At 41.1% G+C, this 17129-nt stretch overlaps 1 long non-coding RNA gene across 4 annotated transcripts in view; it reads right to left on the reverse strand.

Moving 5' to 3' along the window:
• Positions 1–5510: 5510 nt before the first annotated feature.
• Positions 5511–17129, reverse strand: part of LOC129736759 (uncharacterized) — a 53904-nt gene continuing 42285 nt past the window's right edge. For 3 of the 4 annotated variants that reach the window (XR_008733790.1, XR_008733786.1, XR_008733784.1), the window contains 3 exons: positions 10052–10107; positions 7865–8385; positions 5511–7353 (listed from right to left, as the gene is read on the reverse strand). This is a non-coding gene — a long non-coding RNA (uncharacterized LOC129736759). The remainder of the gene's footprint in view (positions 7354–7864; positions 8386–10051; positions 10108–17129) is intronic. The other variant, XR_008733785.1, reaches the window with a different exon arrangement.

The raw sequence follows: 17129 nt of genomic DNA on the forward strand, positions 1-17129 counted from the left end.
TACCAAACTCATAGACAGAATCTCAGGAATGCACCAAGTCCTCAACAGTAAGACAGAGAAAACCAATGACTAACAGTTATGGGAAGAAGGGAAAAGCAGCAGGTAGTAAGCAATGGCTTTAAATGCTGATAGTCTCTGCTAACTTGAAAGAAACTTCTCCAAACAGTCATATCAGATAAAATGTTTATGTAGGGTGGAAACCTAAAATTAAGGACGGTTGACTCAAAAAATGAAAATCTGCTATGTCACTGACCACAAAGTGCCCCCATATACTGTGCAGTCTTACAAATTATATTTCAGACAAAAATATAACATGGAATGACATTAGCAGACTGTGTGGAGCCTCAATTGGATTTATGCTGAGATTTGCAACACTCACAGTTCTTCCTAGGACTTACAGATTTATCTAAATATTTGTCACCGAACACACCTAATTTTATAAGTCTGAAAAATACCAAGCAACACAGCACAGAGCTTGCAACTGTAAGATCTGTGAAGAAGCCAATCCCTTAACTTGGCTTCAGGGCCACATGTGGTTGTACTCTCCAGATGTATCTGCCATGCTGGGCTTAGCACATAATTAGCCTGGAGGGATTGTGCCATTTTTCACTTTTACTCCATAGCCAGGTGGGTTAGGGGACTTGCCTGAGATGGAGGAAGCCCACGTTTAAGTGAGTTAAGTTTTTTTCACTGCATGGCTCTCTTTCTAGACTAAGGCGATTGCTCTGTACATGGCTACAAGCAAATATCTGGAAGCCTGTGAAATTTTCTGTATGAGAGATAAGTGTTACAGAAGTATGAATGAACAGCAAAATGGGTCTTCAAGGTGCTGAGATAGAAGCTGTAATGTGGTTTACGTTCTCCTGTGAATCTAGTGCCACATGTTAAACTTTAAATAGGCACTGCCATCTCTAATACAGAATTGCATGTTTTGAAAAATTCCCAGCTCCTGGTTCAACTCATGAAAATCTATTAACCTCATATTCTACATGGGTATAGTCCCATCACCACGATGGGACTTCTCTGCACAGTTTGAGGCAAACCAAGCCATATGTTTGAATATTTGCACCAAGGGAGTCAAACAACAGAGATATTCTCACCTCATTGACATTTTCCTAGTTTTATTTGGCTCATGAAACATAAAAATGCTGGAATCGGAAAGTAAAAAGTATTTTAATCTGCTGGACATGATGAAAAGCAATGCCTTTGAGTAGCAGTCTGGCTAATCTGTTGGGGAGTGATTAGGCATTAATAGCAGCTTCGTATACTTAATAAAGTTTGCACAGCCAATTTGCACTTTATAAAGTGTGGCATTGTTCTGGAGTGTGGCCCTGACGTGGGCTTTATGAAGCATGCAGGAGGCAATACAGACTTTATGAAGTCCACATTGAGGACAAGTATCAAGTTAAGTAGAAAAAGCACAACCAAGCCCTGATATGTGACTTGGAAACTCATGCCCATCTGTTCCCTAAAAGTTCCCATTTCATTGATGCCATAGGATTGGACTCAAAACACAAGTCTTGAGCATATTTTACTAGTTGATTAAATTATTCAATATTCAGTTGTCCAGAATGCGAAGTAAATTCTAGTTGTATTAGAAAAATAAAATCAAAGAAACTAGAAAACAACTATGAAATACACTAGTACAAAAAATTAATCAGCATAGTTGTATGTGGTTGCTTGTATAGATCTTTCCATAATAAGCTGTACAAGCTTATAGGGAAAAAGTATGGCTAGCAGGACTGTTATTCTGTGGGTTTCTCCTGCAGACCACCTTCTTCTGACAAAAATTATAACCTACTTTTGAAAACAAGGCACTCATTATGGGACAACTGATAATTTGCAGAAGGAAGGGTTATGGAGCACAGCAGAGGAAACCTTTCTCAGGTGTAAGCCCTGATCAGTGCAATAAAAAGCCATGGATCTTCTAGGTCTTTCTCTAATTGCTAAATTTCTTTCTTTATAGTGGCACAACTTCAGCAGGACAGAGGAAGAGGAAAAGTGAGAAGGAGGAGGTGTGAAGAACCCACTTCTCAAATCAGCCAAGAGCTCTCAGTTGCTGTCAGAGGAGGTAGAAGGTAGGTCTTTGAACCCTAGACAAAGAAGGAACTGAACTTTGTTGTCTTACTTCCCAGGCAAGTTTCTTCTGACCTCAATGTTATTTCATCATTAGAAAAAATAAATTTCACCTTCTGAATGAACACAGATCTGATCACTGGATGCAAATTTATCTTCAGAAGTACTGTGTCTGTTCTTGAGACAGGCACCTTGTAAAAAGCCTACACAGGGGCAGGCATCAACCACAAACGAACTGAAATATCCAAAACTCTTGGGCAGCGTGCCTATCTTCAGGTCCTGGAGAATGGATTAAGGCACCTTAGTTTCCTGCGGCAAGGCACCCGGGAGGTGGGATCCAAGGTGCAGCCTCTCAGGGTTTGTTCTCAGCTCTCAGCTTACCATGTTGGTTGTTGCTGAGGTCACCTTGAGGCATCCAAATCCCCACGAATTCCCACTGTAAAGGGAACTGAAGCATCCAAACATGATTTCTACCAAGGACATGTGAGAAGGCCAGGTACCTAACAGTGCATTCTCATGCCTAAATATTAGACAAGTCCATACCTGCCTGATGTCTTGACCCCTTTCGGTCAGCAGGGCCTGACCATCTTGTCTTTACCCTCAGTGAGGACACTCACTGGTTCTGAATGGCTGTGCTCCAAGTTTCAAACTGGGCAAAATTCCCTTTATCCAAAATAAAACCCTGCTTAATGAAGGGCTGCAGAAAATGGCTCTTATAAAAGACACATTAATAAGTCTGGTTGTCGGCTCTTCCTCCGCACATCCTTATGATCCACTGTGCAAATTGAACTTTAAGTTTGTGACTCTCCTTCAAAACATTACAAATGCTTTTGTATCTCATTGTAAATATAATCTGTATTGAGTATGGCTTAAGAGAGAATGAAGCTTCCTTTTTTTTTTTAATTTCTCAATGCATAGGTTGCCTATGAAATATAGAAAGTAGATGTTTATTAAAAAACAGACACAAAAAATTAACAGCTCTAAACATCGTATGGAATTTTTTTTCCCTACTTACATTATCTTAACTCACTTTTGAGGACAACTGACCATTCAGATCCATATTTTGCCATATTTTGATTAATTATGGCACAAAACCTATTAGTTTACAAATTGGTTGTTTCGGAATTACAGTTTTAGTTATCTTGCATGCAATAGTTTAGCAGGTTTTAGGTTACTGCATTGTGGACACTGGAAAGGATCTTTTCCTTTTTAATTCAAAAATTATTAAAGTATGTCATTACAATGTAGGTGACACAATCCTTCCAGCTACCAAATCTATGAGCTAACATGATTGATTTTATCTAGTTTAAATCAGTATGAAATTGATTAAATGACCTGGCAAATTCTGTCATTCAGCCTGAGACAGAAAAACCCAGCGCAATGTTTCAACAGCTGCTTCATTGCTTGCCCATTACTTAACAACTAAAATACAGCAGTTCATGTATGACTGGGCAATGTACAGATACTGGTTTAGAGCATCATTATGAATCTGGTAAATAGGTTTAGACCAGGGATATGAAAACAAACTCTGTAATCTTCTGTAGCAGTATTTAAAGGGCTTATGATTGGCAGCATAACAGATTGTATTGACCAAAAGAGCCGTGGACATCTGGCTTTCTAGACCTACAGATGAAAAACCATATGTTATAAAAAAATATAGTGTGAGAGGGGAAAAAATAGTTGTAGGCTGAATACATAAGCAAGGGTCAAAGCTAACAGAAATCCAATCCTGACACCAATATTGCTCCAACAACGGGTGAATCATGTAGGGCTGTTGGGCAATGCAGAAATATTGACTTGATGACCATCAAATAGTTGAGTGGACAGCTGAGTATCTCTGCAAAGCTCAGGGATCTCTCTGCTTCACCTTCCCTGATGAGAAGAATAATTTACATTGCATTACAAATGCCTACAGTTTACCAGAAGTGTCTTGTGTTCGTACCTTCAGACGTTTCACCAAGCTTCCAACTGTGTAACTTAAAAAGTGTAACTGTTTAAAATCAAATTAGGGCCTATTACAGTTTTCAACATCAGTCCCAGTTTTTCCATGCTTACAGTTCTGGAAACAACACATCCATTCAAAATCATTGCAAGTGAGTTATGAAGAGACTGAACCGTTCACTCCTAATTTACTGTTCGATGTCCTTTTTTTCAAATGTTAATGTCAAAGTTGAGGTCATAAGCTTACCATCATTTGTCTGTGCTGTTCCCTGTTGCAGCTCACAAAAAGGCATATGAATTTTATAGCCCCATCTTACAGTGTGGGCTATTAAAACAGCAACATTTCTATTGGTTTAGGGAAAAAAGAAATTATTTCTAAATGTAAAATAGGAAATAGAGATGTTGCTTTACATAACACCAAATGCTACACAGTGGCATACCTTTCATTTTTGTCAGTGGTCGATGAAAAAGAACATATATTAAAAATTATATATGTAAATTGTGCTCAAGAAATGAGGGGTAGAGATTAGAGAACTTTACTCTTCTTGAAGTCAGTATAATACATTTCAGAGACTAAATAAACAAAAATCACACCAATTTGGCTGGAATTTTGAAAGGTGCTAACTCAGCATACTGCTGCAAGTTTCTGCTGAATTGAGCACTTTTTATTCTTTGAAACAAACATCTGTGATTCAGTGTGATAGATTTTAATATAGTTAGACAATACAACAAGATGTGTTTTAGAGGAAAACATCAGTATAAATGAATGGTTCTTGCAAGCTCTATAATACCCACTTCTAAATTATGTTGAATAATAGATTTCCCTCCAGATTACTCCTATCAGCTAAGAATAATCTTTTGTGTTACTAACTGAAGTCAACAGAACAGATAAAAGGGTCTTTTCCCCAAAAACATGATATCAACCATTTTAAACTGGAATCTTTACATAGTATACTAAATTATAGCATTTGTGTATGTCAGTGATTTAAGGTGACTTAATGCACTGAATTAAAAGATGCCAAGGCACAATACGTAGTACAGCCAAGCACACTACAAATCACAGAATCATTCAGCTCTATTGTTTGTTTTCATGGTCTCACTAGGTGAAGTTACTCAAAGCCATTCTAAAAAAGGGCAAGGTGTGTGGGGGGGTGAGAAGTAAATTCATTCTGAGACTAGGAATAGGATGTTATTCCCCAACAATTAGCAAATAGGACCCCCAAGCCAGAGCCAGCTTCAGTCTGTTTTAGGCTTTTAAGATTTTCCTAGTCAATTTAATCCCAGCCTCAGCTAGGTGTGGCCTTTTACAATTCTAGCCCCAGGTTTCATAAAGAATATTATGCAATACAGGTCTCAAATGAGACAATTGCTTTGATTTCAAGGGGCATTTTTTCATTGATTTCAAGAGTCTTTAAGCAGACCATAAAGTCATTGCTCCTTACAATCCCAGATCTAGCATCCTCAAGAAAGCCTGAAAGTTCTCTAGATACTTGTAAAAGTCCATTGCATAACATTTTATTTCATGTTCAGTAATCATTTCATCACTGGGTTCGGATGATAAAGTGGATACAGATGTTCATTAGCAACAAAAACACTCACAAACAAGGAAGCATTCCAAGAAGCTGCTAGCAACTCAGAAGTCCAAGGCTGACCATAACATGTTGCAGTGTCACAAACATCTATCTTTAGACTAAAAAGGACATCTGTTCCCTCCACCATCTACTGGAGTCCCAAGCAGATTTTCTCTTCCTACCCATACTTCAAGGGTAAGGCTATTTTATACAGGTTATATTTAAGCCTCGGTTCCCTAAGCATGCAGAAGAGTTCGCAACTCTCCAGACAGCCGGGATTTGCTCCTACAAATCTTGCCATACCAACAGTCTTCCCTACCACACCTTTTCCCAAAAATCTCCACTGGCTGAGAGGCAGAGACTCACAGCCTGGCTTTGCTGATTTTATTTCTGGCAGTAACAATAGGTAGCAAGAAAGATTCCTCCAGGGGTCTTTTCCAGAGGTATTTTCTCTCCCAGATTCCCCATGGAGGACGAAAACACAAAGAAGATCATCTGCAGGGAGCGACAGCTTCTGTTTGTCATGTCAAAAATCCCAGACTCTATCCCTGTCCTCTGGAGGGAATCATTCACACAGAGAAGATTAGCCAAAAGGATTAGCATGCAGCCGGATTATCCACACACATGGCTCAGTCAACTAATAAACCGGCACCTTGATGCGTTTTCTGCCTTTAACCTCTCAGTTACCAGACTTGTGGTACTTTAAGCATCACCATATTTTAGGAGATGTTGAATACACGATTGATGAAGGGACATTTGTGGCTCATCTGGCATGTCTGAGTCATTTCTCATCAGCCACAAGATGTCAGTGTTGCTGAATGTTATTATTCTTACCTGCACAGAAGCATCTACAGATGTTGCTGAGGCTGGCTGTCCACACTGGGCTTTATTCAGTAAGCTTAGCAAAAAACCCGAGAAATAACACACGATCGAGGGCAATAAAAGCGACACACACTTTGGTGTTAACCATAATAAGTAAAATTTAAACTACACGGTTATCACTGTCACCTTTTCCTAACATGCAAGTCCTTGTGTCTTTTCACAAGTCCCAGCTCATGCAACACTTGAGCTTGGTAGATGGTTCCTGCACAGCAACATGACTCGGAAAGGGGCAACCAGAGCTGTTTCATCACGAAGAAGTTAGTGCATCCCACCAGGAATGAAGCTGTCCAGGAGCTCCGACTCCACCAACTCTCACTAAATATGTTATCTGAAATCAAAGGGCATGCTAATAGCTATCTCCCCGTTTTACTCCCGATATGTACTTCCACACCCTTCTGGCTTCAGCAGCAAACTCTGCCCACCTGGCTCCATCACAGAGATCTTTCTGTGCCCAGGCTCGTTTCCTCTCTGTACGAGCACGCGCTTTTGGAAGGCCAAACTACAAATCAGTTTAGTGGGCTATCTGGTTTTTAAAACACCATTTCCTCTTCCCAAGCCTTCCCAAAAGGCCAAGGTCAGGCAGAAAGGGAACTTTTGAACCTATATTGTTGTGGACTTAATGTATTGTGAAACTGCACCTCGGATTTCCTCTGCAGACTGACCAGCCCCTAAGTTGATTATTTTTCTGCTTCCTTCTTGGTTGCAGGAGATATGCTTCACCAAACACTGACTTGACTTCCACTTCTAAGTATAGCAGAGCATGGGTACAATTAGCATGAGAATTCCTGTTTACATTATTTGCTGCCATTCATGTTGTCTGTACTTGTTTACTTTTGAAATCGCAGGAAGCGTGACTTGGTGGGAGTAGAGACAGGACTGTTCACTGTGGAAAAAAAATAAGATTAATAGAGATAGATGAATTTAAACACCCTTGCAGTCATAAAAATACACAATGGAAACATGGTTATTTGAGTTGGGAACTTAAGTAGATGGTTTAATACATTTTATCCATCTATACATTCTTTTCAAAAATATGAATGTATCTCCCAATAGTAAATCCAGATATTTCAATTGTGGGGGACGTATTTTAGGGGGTAAAGAAGATTTTATCTAATTCTTATGACTTTTCCCCAGCTGCCTCCCCTGCCCCTCTTTCTCTCCCCAAAACACAAGCCATTCTTTGAAAAATACTGCCATAGGCAAAGCAACAAAAATAAACCTTGGAGAAAGTCTTTCCTGTTTCCAAATCTTCCCTCCACATGTGCTAAGCACCTCAACTAGGAAAATCCATTCCTAGTTTAATAAAAACCATTCTTCATAAAGACAACTTCTGACAGCTCCTCCCTGTTCCATTGAACAGTCTGGTTGTAAGGAACATAAATCCCTGTATTTACCTCCGTCCCATTTCTGCATTGTGTCGGAGGTACCGTCTTCTCTGACGGAGTCAGATTCTGTTTGCTTGACATGTTTCTGCCTCCCCTGTTAGTGACAGCCGGCACAAACGTGCCAGTATTCACAGGTCTGAGGCCGCTGGCGTGCCCGACCGTTGTGCAGAGGTGCGGGCTGGCTCCTTGCTGTGTGTACAGTGACCATTTGTCTGCACTTCTCAGCTGCCTGGAAATCTGGTAGATGAATGCCCAAAGTGGTAGAGTTGGCAGGAACACAGTGGAGAGATTCTCAGAAAAGTCTGATGGTTTCTGCTGAACTAGCTTGCCTCATTTAAAAGTTGCATTTGCAACAAAGTCATCTCAGGATGAGGATGGGGATTTGTCTTTTTTTTCCTGGGGTCCCACTCAGTTAAGGATGTTTTCACGTGAATTCTAAAATTTCCAAGCTATTTACCAAAATGATGTAGGCTTGCTGAGACTCTGCATTAAGCCCTCGGGGAGATGGATGTTAGTTTTTAATATAATTCCTGGAAAAGTTAAAGAGGTGACTGAAGCAGAGTTATTTGATCCAGCTCACACGTACATAGCAGGCTAGCTTAGCTAAACAAGGTATTGTGCTTCAAATAACTAGAGCAGTCTGAGAGGTAAAGGTTGGGACAGGACAGCATGGGAAAGGATTTCATCAGCCCAAAATTAATAAAGACAGGGATGGAAATACAAGACTTAGAAACTAGAGAGTGGAGGAGTATCTTATTTCAGGCACCCTAGTGTAAAGGTGAAACAGCCTCATTAATGTGCACTCTGGCATAAGCCAGTTCTGGCACCAGAGCTCTGCGTTAAGGGTATGCCTTTTTCACCTGCTTTTGTTTTTCCTCCCCCCCTAACAAACTTGGGATTTTGCTGGTAGGAGGTAGAGCAAGGCATAATTCTAGGGCACATATTCTTATTTTTGGCTTTTTTGAGTCAGGACTTACAGAAAGAAAACTACAGCTTTGATTTTCAATTATAAAAGGGGAAACTTCAGCTGTATTGTTTAATTCAGTTTCACATGCAATAACCTTTCAAATGGTGCTTGAAAGTCAAGTCAAATTTCAATATAAATGATATTGTCGGGTTAACATTAATGTATGAGACACTGCCCTTTATGTTTCGCTATCATCCCTTTGAATGTGTTGAACAGTAATTTTATTAGAATCATAAAAATCTTCAATTTCCTCTCTAGATTTAACCAGTGCCAAGAGCAGTAAGAGTTATGCTTCTGTCTCATTTGTAAGGTTTGCGATTATTTTAACATCTCAGTTTTTGCAGGTCTTGTGTACTTAGATCCCAGGCTTGTTACTTCTTTGCTTAGAAATACCTTCCCAGAAAGAATTGCTCAAACTATTTAGTCCTTACTTGCTTCTTCTAACAAGGACGTTAGAAGTGGAAGGATAAAAAAAAAAAAAGTATGGAAATATCCTGACACCAATGTGTTTCATGATTTGACTTCAGTGAGCATTCAGTGCTGTGAATTAAACAAGGGCACTGGAAAGTTATTTAAATATGTATCAGATGCTGATAAATAGTCGGGTTTTAACGTGAGAAATTTAAGCCCACAAAGTAATTTCTTGAGAAATATTCAGATGACAGAAAACAGTAGGGAGAGAAAAGATGCAATCTCAGCTTAAATTACAGCCTTTCAACACACGGCTCTGCTGCTGCAAGAAAGAAAACATGTGACCACAAGAACCACGGGGGCAAAGAGGGTGCAGGAAGGCTGCAGGAGAAGTGTCACCCTGCACCCACAGAGACCAACCTTGGTGGTCCCAGCACCCCAGCACCAATGCAGCCACCTCCCTCTGGTACAAACCACTGTGCAAAGGGATGGAAAATCAATCCCTGCCAGCTGGGAGCTGAGGATGCATCCATTTCTGTACTGGATGAACCAGCAGTGGTGGATCAGGTGTGAAGAGCCTGACTCATCCCTTCCCGCAATGCAGCAAACTTGGCCATGAGCAAGCGCTTTGTCTCCCCAGCCAAACACAACCCTTGCCCGGCACGGATGGGTGTCCAGGGGCTGTCATACACACCCCACCCACACCCACACCCCCCCCTTCCTATGCCCAGAGCTTCCCAGCCTCCCCACCCCATGAATAATCCTGTCCAGAGGTCGCTGTAGGTTTTGAGCAGCCACTTCATTCATGCTTTCCTCACCTGATTTGAAAGAGGAATCACTTGTACCGGCTGAATGCCTTTAGAAATGATAAATGCTGCACAAAGGAAAATAGATTTCCATTTTTTAATTATTCCACATTCAGACTGTGTGCAAGACGTGACTGCTTGGACAGAGGTAGCTTGTTTAACACTTCAAAATTCACAAATGGGTGGATTAACTTTAAAAAATTCTTGGTGGGTTTTTTGTCTTTTTTTTTTTTGCCTTGACATCTCTTGGAAAAAGTTTTCATCAAAAGCTGCTCTGCTGTTTCTTAAAGAAAAATAGTGTTCTGGCCTTGTGAAAAGGCAAAATGAAATATTCCAGCCCACCTCAATGCTTCTGGGGCTTGGAATATGACAGGACCATCATTTCAGGGATAGGAGAGGCATTTTGCTGCTGTTATGAATACTTCCCCAAACCTGGCCAAAACAACAGCTTCATCTTATGCAGTTTCAGTCAACTCATTAAGGTTTAAAAATGCGACTTCTAAAAACCTGCAAAGTGTAACTTCAGTCCCAGCATGCAGGCGCAGAACTGGTGTTCCTCGGGCTTCTTCTGCCAGGCTTGTGAGCTGCCCTCACAAAATGGGTTTATTAGGCATTAAGCCATAGATTTCACAAGTGTTACAGGGCAAGACTTTCATGGATGACCACTGGCAGGTCATCTTACTTTTTCAGACACCTTACTACAGACACCAGTTGTATGATGTCCACATATCTTTGCTGTGAACACATAAAGCACTATAAAACACTAAAGGCTCTGAAATAGACTATCATAATGATCTTATCCTGGTGCCTTTTTGACACAGAGGTGTCTGGCTCCATTCAGTATCTGTATGATAGCGTCTAACAATGGCTCTTTACAACGCCACTGTGAGCAGAAACATAGTAGTTGGTGGAATTGTTGAGCTCCTGTAACAATGAAAAGGACAGAAGGAAGCCTAGGATGAAACTAATAATCCCGTATTAGTCACTAAACAAAGCCAGAGGCCATACATAAGAACGGGACTAAAATACCTGTGATCACATCATTTGAGCGTTCAGCATGATGTGAAAGAATCAGTGTAAAGCTGGTATTTCAAAAAATCTTTAATTATGCTATTTTTTAACCTTAAGCATTTGATTTACCCTTTAACATTCACAGAATGTAGGATTTTTTACTCATGCATTAGCTATGCAATGCACCCTCTCTAAATTCACAGCATTTTGATCTAAAACAGCCCAAATATTTGGAAATTATTTATTGTGTGCCCAAGGATTGACTTCTAATTATGTACTAATATTTTAATTTCTTCAGAATTTTCTTTAATGTTTTGCAAGGTAAGCAATGATTTTGTAGAACTACATACCCTTATATTAGCTTCAGCGACATCCAGCCTTGCCCTGGGTTTATTTTTAGTGGAAAATATCCTGACACTTTACACTTTAAGCATCAGTCATGCCATGAAACTAACCTACAAGAACAATCTGGATCACCCTCCTTCTGAAGGTCACACGTATAATGTCAGTAGGACATAACACTTTGCGTCCAGAAAATGCTTAAGTGTGTTTCTGAATTAAGGCCTGTATAGCACATCAGTTATGGTTATTTGCAAGTTACATTTCAATATCCAGCTTTTCAGGCTCTGTGTTTGTGTAGTTGCAACTTTCCACCTCCCCCGCACTGATTTAAGTGATGTTATTCTTGGCTAATAGTAATTGTGAGAAAATTGAATTCCATCTGTTTTCACCAAAAGCAGAAAATAGAATGTGAGAATCAATAGAAGACTGCACTTGTTATACACATTTGTCACAATCAGTGACTTTGCTAAGGAAACATGTCCGCAGGTATGATTTGCAAAATAAATAGCAAGTCACAGCATCTGATCACCAGCTGGCTTATTTAAAAGCCAGAGCCCCTTCGACAGCTACGGATCATGAACTTTCAGACATTGCACGGCCCCTCCAGACTCGCTCAAGGGGAAAGACATCTTTCACCATACAAATGGATGGATGAGAATTTTAATACCAGTATAGAACTGGTTGTGCATTCATCATCAAAGTTTTGGTTTTACAACTGGTAGTTTCTCCATCTTAGATGATCACATTCATGCTGATTAGTCCATATCCCTTTTAATTTCAAACTTAGTTACTGTGCATCACCAGAGATTTCTATATGACTAATACCAGCATCATTTCAGGTTTTCTCCCTAGTTCATGTTGTCAGAATTGAAATCCCTGTGGCTCCCCTCGGCTGAGCTGTCTCAGTCATGGTCATGACTAAACCGCATAGAGGCAAATTCACAGCATGCTATTAAGCCCTAGCAAGCCTGTGCTTCACCTACAGGCACACCACTCATTCTTCGAATCTATATTCTAGCCACCTCGTAGGGACATAGCAGTGTCTTATCTGCCTGTTTTTATCACAACCATAAGCTGTGTGGACCATTTTGGGACTCCTTGAGCAAGAACTGCTAGATCCGTTCCCAGAGCACTGTGTGTTTAATGTGTGCTTTATCACAGTTTGCAACACCGTTGCCTAATTCTGCTACAGTCTCTGCGCAATACAGCATACTTTTGCAGATGGTGCTGTGACACAGTCAATGCCACCTCATGGTTTCCTGCTGTGTTAACAAAATCCAGTTTGGTAGTGGTAGCAAAACATCTCCTCCAGGCACCATCTCCCTACTCAAGTGGGCAACACACCCGCACAGCCTGGCCCATCCCCAGTTAAAGCACAGCTCCTGGGGTGCAGCAAGGCAGGACCCGTCCATCCACCAGACTGGTTGCTTTGTAGCTTGGAATCTCCTCTGCACCATGCAAACCTCACCTTCAGGTTGGTGGCACAAGATGAACCTGGGCTCACCTGCACCTGCTGCCACCAGAAGGAGGACCAAGGCCACCCCAGCTGTGTTAGCCAGGAGGTCTTCCCAGGAATAACAGGGCCGGGGCAGCGCCCATCCCCCTGCCCTGGGCACTGGTGGGGCCGCCCCGCGGGGCCTGGGCTCAGCGTTGGGCCCCTCACGGCCAGACAGACACTGAGGGGCTGGAGCGTGTCCAGAGCCGGGCAGGGGCTGGGGCAGGGACTGGGGCACCAGCCTGGGGGGGGGGGAGGGGTCAGCCTGGAGAGAAGGGGGCTGGGGGGGACCTTATTGCTCTCTACAGCTGCCTGAAAGGAGGTTGTAGGCAGGTGGGGTCTGTCTCTTCTCCCAGATAACAAGCAACAGCACAAGAGGAAATGGCCTCAGGTTGCGCCAGGGGAGGGTTAGATTGGGTATTGGGAAACATTTCTTCACTGCAAGGGTGGTCAAGCATTGAACAGGCTGCCCAGGGAAGTAGTAGAGTTACCATCCCTGGAGATATTGAAAAGCCATGTAGGTGTGGTTCTTAGTGACATGGTTTAGTGATGGACCTGGCAGTGCTGCATTAACAGTTGGACTCAATGATCTTAAAGGTCTTTTCCAGTCTAAACAACTCTGTGATACTATGAATTTAAAAGGTCATTTGGGGGTTCTTCAGTCCTTATGAGACTTACAATCAGGTAACTAGAACAGTTTTCATGAAATGTGGACGCTCAACCTTAAAAGCTCAAGTGCCTTGAGCTTCAAAGTTAATGCCTGTTGTTTGCCAAAATGCACAGGAAAAAGGTGTGTTTGACTGCTGCACAGCAACAGTAAAAAGAAAAGTCATTAAAAAGGAGCATTGTTGGATGAATAATGCCATTATGTTAGTTAGCAATACGCCTTCATCTGGAACTCTGTTTGCCATACACGGGCTTGAATTTTAGCAGAGCGTACACGCAGTAAAACCTGGAAAGTCCAAAGTGGTTAATTACAATGTTCAGCAGCCTAAAAAGACTCCCATAGGTAGAAAGATTTAAGGCAGTATAACAGCCTTCAATTTAGAGGGAAGCAAGTAAAAGGTGACAGAACAGAGGTGTGTAACAGAAAAAACAACTTGGGAAAAATAGGGTAAATTGGGTGTTTAGTTTTTCCTAGAGGCTTCCTTATAGGTCAATGCAGTTATAACATAAAAATTCTTAAATGAGTCACAGAAATACTTTCTACAGTGCCTAACTGCTATGAAAATGTTGGAGGAAACAAGGAGTCAACAGCTTTAAAAGAGGGCAGATACTTAAATTTATATCTGCAATTATCCTAACTGAAATAAAACATATGGAGATCGATCTGTAGCAGGGTACAGAACAAAAGCCCGTTTGCTGAACTCCAAGCTCCGTATGATACAGTTTTATTGTATCAGCTGACAGTAAAGTGAAGCTCTTATGCCATAATAATAAGCCATAGTTCCATGGTACAGTGAGTGCCATATGCAAACACGTTTTCCCAAATCTTACTTTTGAAAATTCTGAGGGTTTACGAATGTCAGCAACACACACAGCAGTGTAATATTCACAGAAGTTGCAGAGAGAACTGCAGGTATTATTTCTCTCCCAGCCAATGCAGAATCTCTCCCTGCCTTTTCCAGCAGGAAATGGCCAGCTTAGGAATGGGGACAGCATGTGGCTCCAGTCAAACTGAACGTAATGGGAAATGGAAAACACTGAATGGGGCAAAAGTTCATGAGTTTGGTGCCAGTAATTGGATACCTCTAAGCTTGTTTGGGTTCTGCTGGTGATTTTGTTTTTTGGTGGTGTTTTGGGGGGGGGGGGGGGTTAAGAAAAAAAAAACCACCACCCAGTGAAATAAATCTTATCTGGGAGGAAAATTAAGCTCTCTGAGGGTGAAAGCAAGAGTCAACTGAAGAGCCAAGATCTGAAGGTAAAAGCTGTGGCAGACCCATATCCTTCATTAATCAAGCAGATACAGAGAGATGTACTGTACTGACCAGCTGGTTATCTGCTTCCTGACTACAGAGGCAAGATGTTCTGACCACATGTGCCCTAGCACAGGCTGAACTCTAAACCAAACCCCACAAAAATTATAGCCAACATCTGTCTTCAGAACAACTCAACCCAGGACTTCTCAAGCTGAATGTGTGAGCCTCTACCCCCAGACGGAAAGGTAAATGTCACAGCAGGGCTGAAACAAAGCCACATCCTCTGTGTATTAGGCACAGAAGAAAGGAAACTTAATAGATACATATATATAGCTATATGCATGTACATAGATGCTGAGCAGTGAATAGTGCCCACAACATTATGAGCCCAAGAATAGTAAAGTTTGAAAGGGTCATCATCTTCTCAGATGACATTTCATTGCCTGCCAGTTACCTGTATGTAAATATTCTTCCTTTAAACAATTACCATAGATTCATATTAATGCAGGGGGGTTTAATACTATAAAAGATAGAACATTTCCACCCTTTGTTTAAAGGGCGGTGTGAGGGGTTTTTTGAAACATTCTGATTTAAAAGATTTGGTGTCTATTCTTCCTACTTGACTTTCTGAGTTTGGAATCTTGTAGGTGTACCCAGCTCTGATTTCCAGGTCACTTCTCATGACTGGAAGGAGAAGAAGCCAACCTAATTTTTGGAAACTAATGTTTTCATTAAATGAGCTGCTCGCAGGACCTGAAGTTTCAAGAATGGTCATTAAATAATGCAAGATTCATAACTAGAATAATTTCTTAACAGTACTTCATCAAGGTTATTTTAATCACCTCCATACTGTCAAACACAGCTTTCAGTGCAGCTTGCTGTAGACCCAGTCTGTGCATACAACCCCATCACCCTACCTGTTAGACTTGCTGTTATTTCCCCAAAAACACAAACAATTTCACTCACTGAAGGTCTAACAAGGCTGTGTCTTCTTTTTAATTTCTGTGCTAGCCCAAAAGAAGACAATCACAGGAAAGAAATTAATCTGTTCATCATCCCTGTCTTTCACATGTATCTTTCCATCCAGAAGAAAAAAAATCACACATGCATCTTTCCATTCAGAAGAAAAAAAACATCACACATGCATCTTTCCATTCAGAAGAAAAAACAGGTTCTCCTGCTCTGTGCAGCTAAAGCTTGATTCTTTCTTTAAGTCTAGTTTGTAGAGATATTTCTGACTGCAGGCAGGTAAGTTCCCAACATCTGCTGCAGCAAAGCTCTGATGGTCTAACTGTGAATTGTGGGGGACTGTGTCATTAGGATACTGCTGGGACTGCCCCGCCAGTGAAAAAAAAAAAAGACTTATATTGACCCAAGAAACATCCAGAGGAGCCACCATATAAATGGATGGATGGATAGATGGATGGATGGACAGATAAGTAATGAGAGACTAAAGTATACATATATAACTAAATGATGTATATATATTGATATTAAAAACACCTTGAAAAGGAAGTGTTCACAAGGTACTCTGAAACAGTTTTATTCTGGCCCAGTAAAGATGAATACTGACTTGGCACCCATGACTGCCAAGTTCCAGTCTCTCAATCTGAATACATTAAAAAGCCACACTCTAGAAATTTTAAAGGTAAAAATATTATCACCACCAAACCAGAGCAGTGGGATGGTTGATAGACCACACCACTACATTAAACAGGATCAATAAAGAAAAGTGGTCCAAGAGGCTGGATACTCTTAACTATTACGGACAGGCTGTGGCATAGATAGGTGAGGGTTTGGCACTTGGCATCTTTCAAAAGCTTCATGCAACTGTAAACTGTTGTCAGTGGTGCTGCCCACCATGCCACAAGCTGAGCAGACTTTGTGTGATGTGAATCTCCTTGCACAAGAAGCCCTGCTTGCTCTGGGAAATCACCTCTCAAGAGGCAGTCTGCTCCTTCTCTCTTCTTCAGCAAATATAACAGAAACAATTCACAAAGCTAACACCAACACTAAATTTCAGATGTACATAAACAAGATATCAATAATGTTTAGCACATCTCTGAAAGTTCATGCTGCAATGTGTGGGCAAGTGTCCTGAGCAAAGCAGCTCCATCTTTGAGTAATTTGTGAAGAACAAAGCTGGTTCCAGCTCATTCTTGCAAGAGCATCTCAGCACACAGCTTAGCCACAAAACAACATTTCCTGTACTGTGCTATTTATCAACCAAGCAATCTGCAGAAATCCCTGAATTTCAAGGGAAAAATGGGGCAGATTGTTTCTTAAATGCAAGTCACTAGAAGTGGTAAATTACTTTTTTTTT

This window comes from Falco cherrug, chromosome 1 (assembly GCF_023634085.1).
Source record: "Falco cherrug isolate bFalChe1 chromosome 1, bFalChe1.pri, whole genome shotgun sequence".
Classification (NCBI taxonomy): domain Eukaryota; kingdom Metazoa; phylum Chordata; class Aves; order Falconiformes; family Falconidae; genus Falco; species Falco cherrug.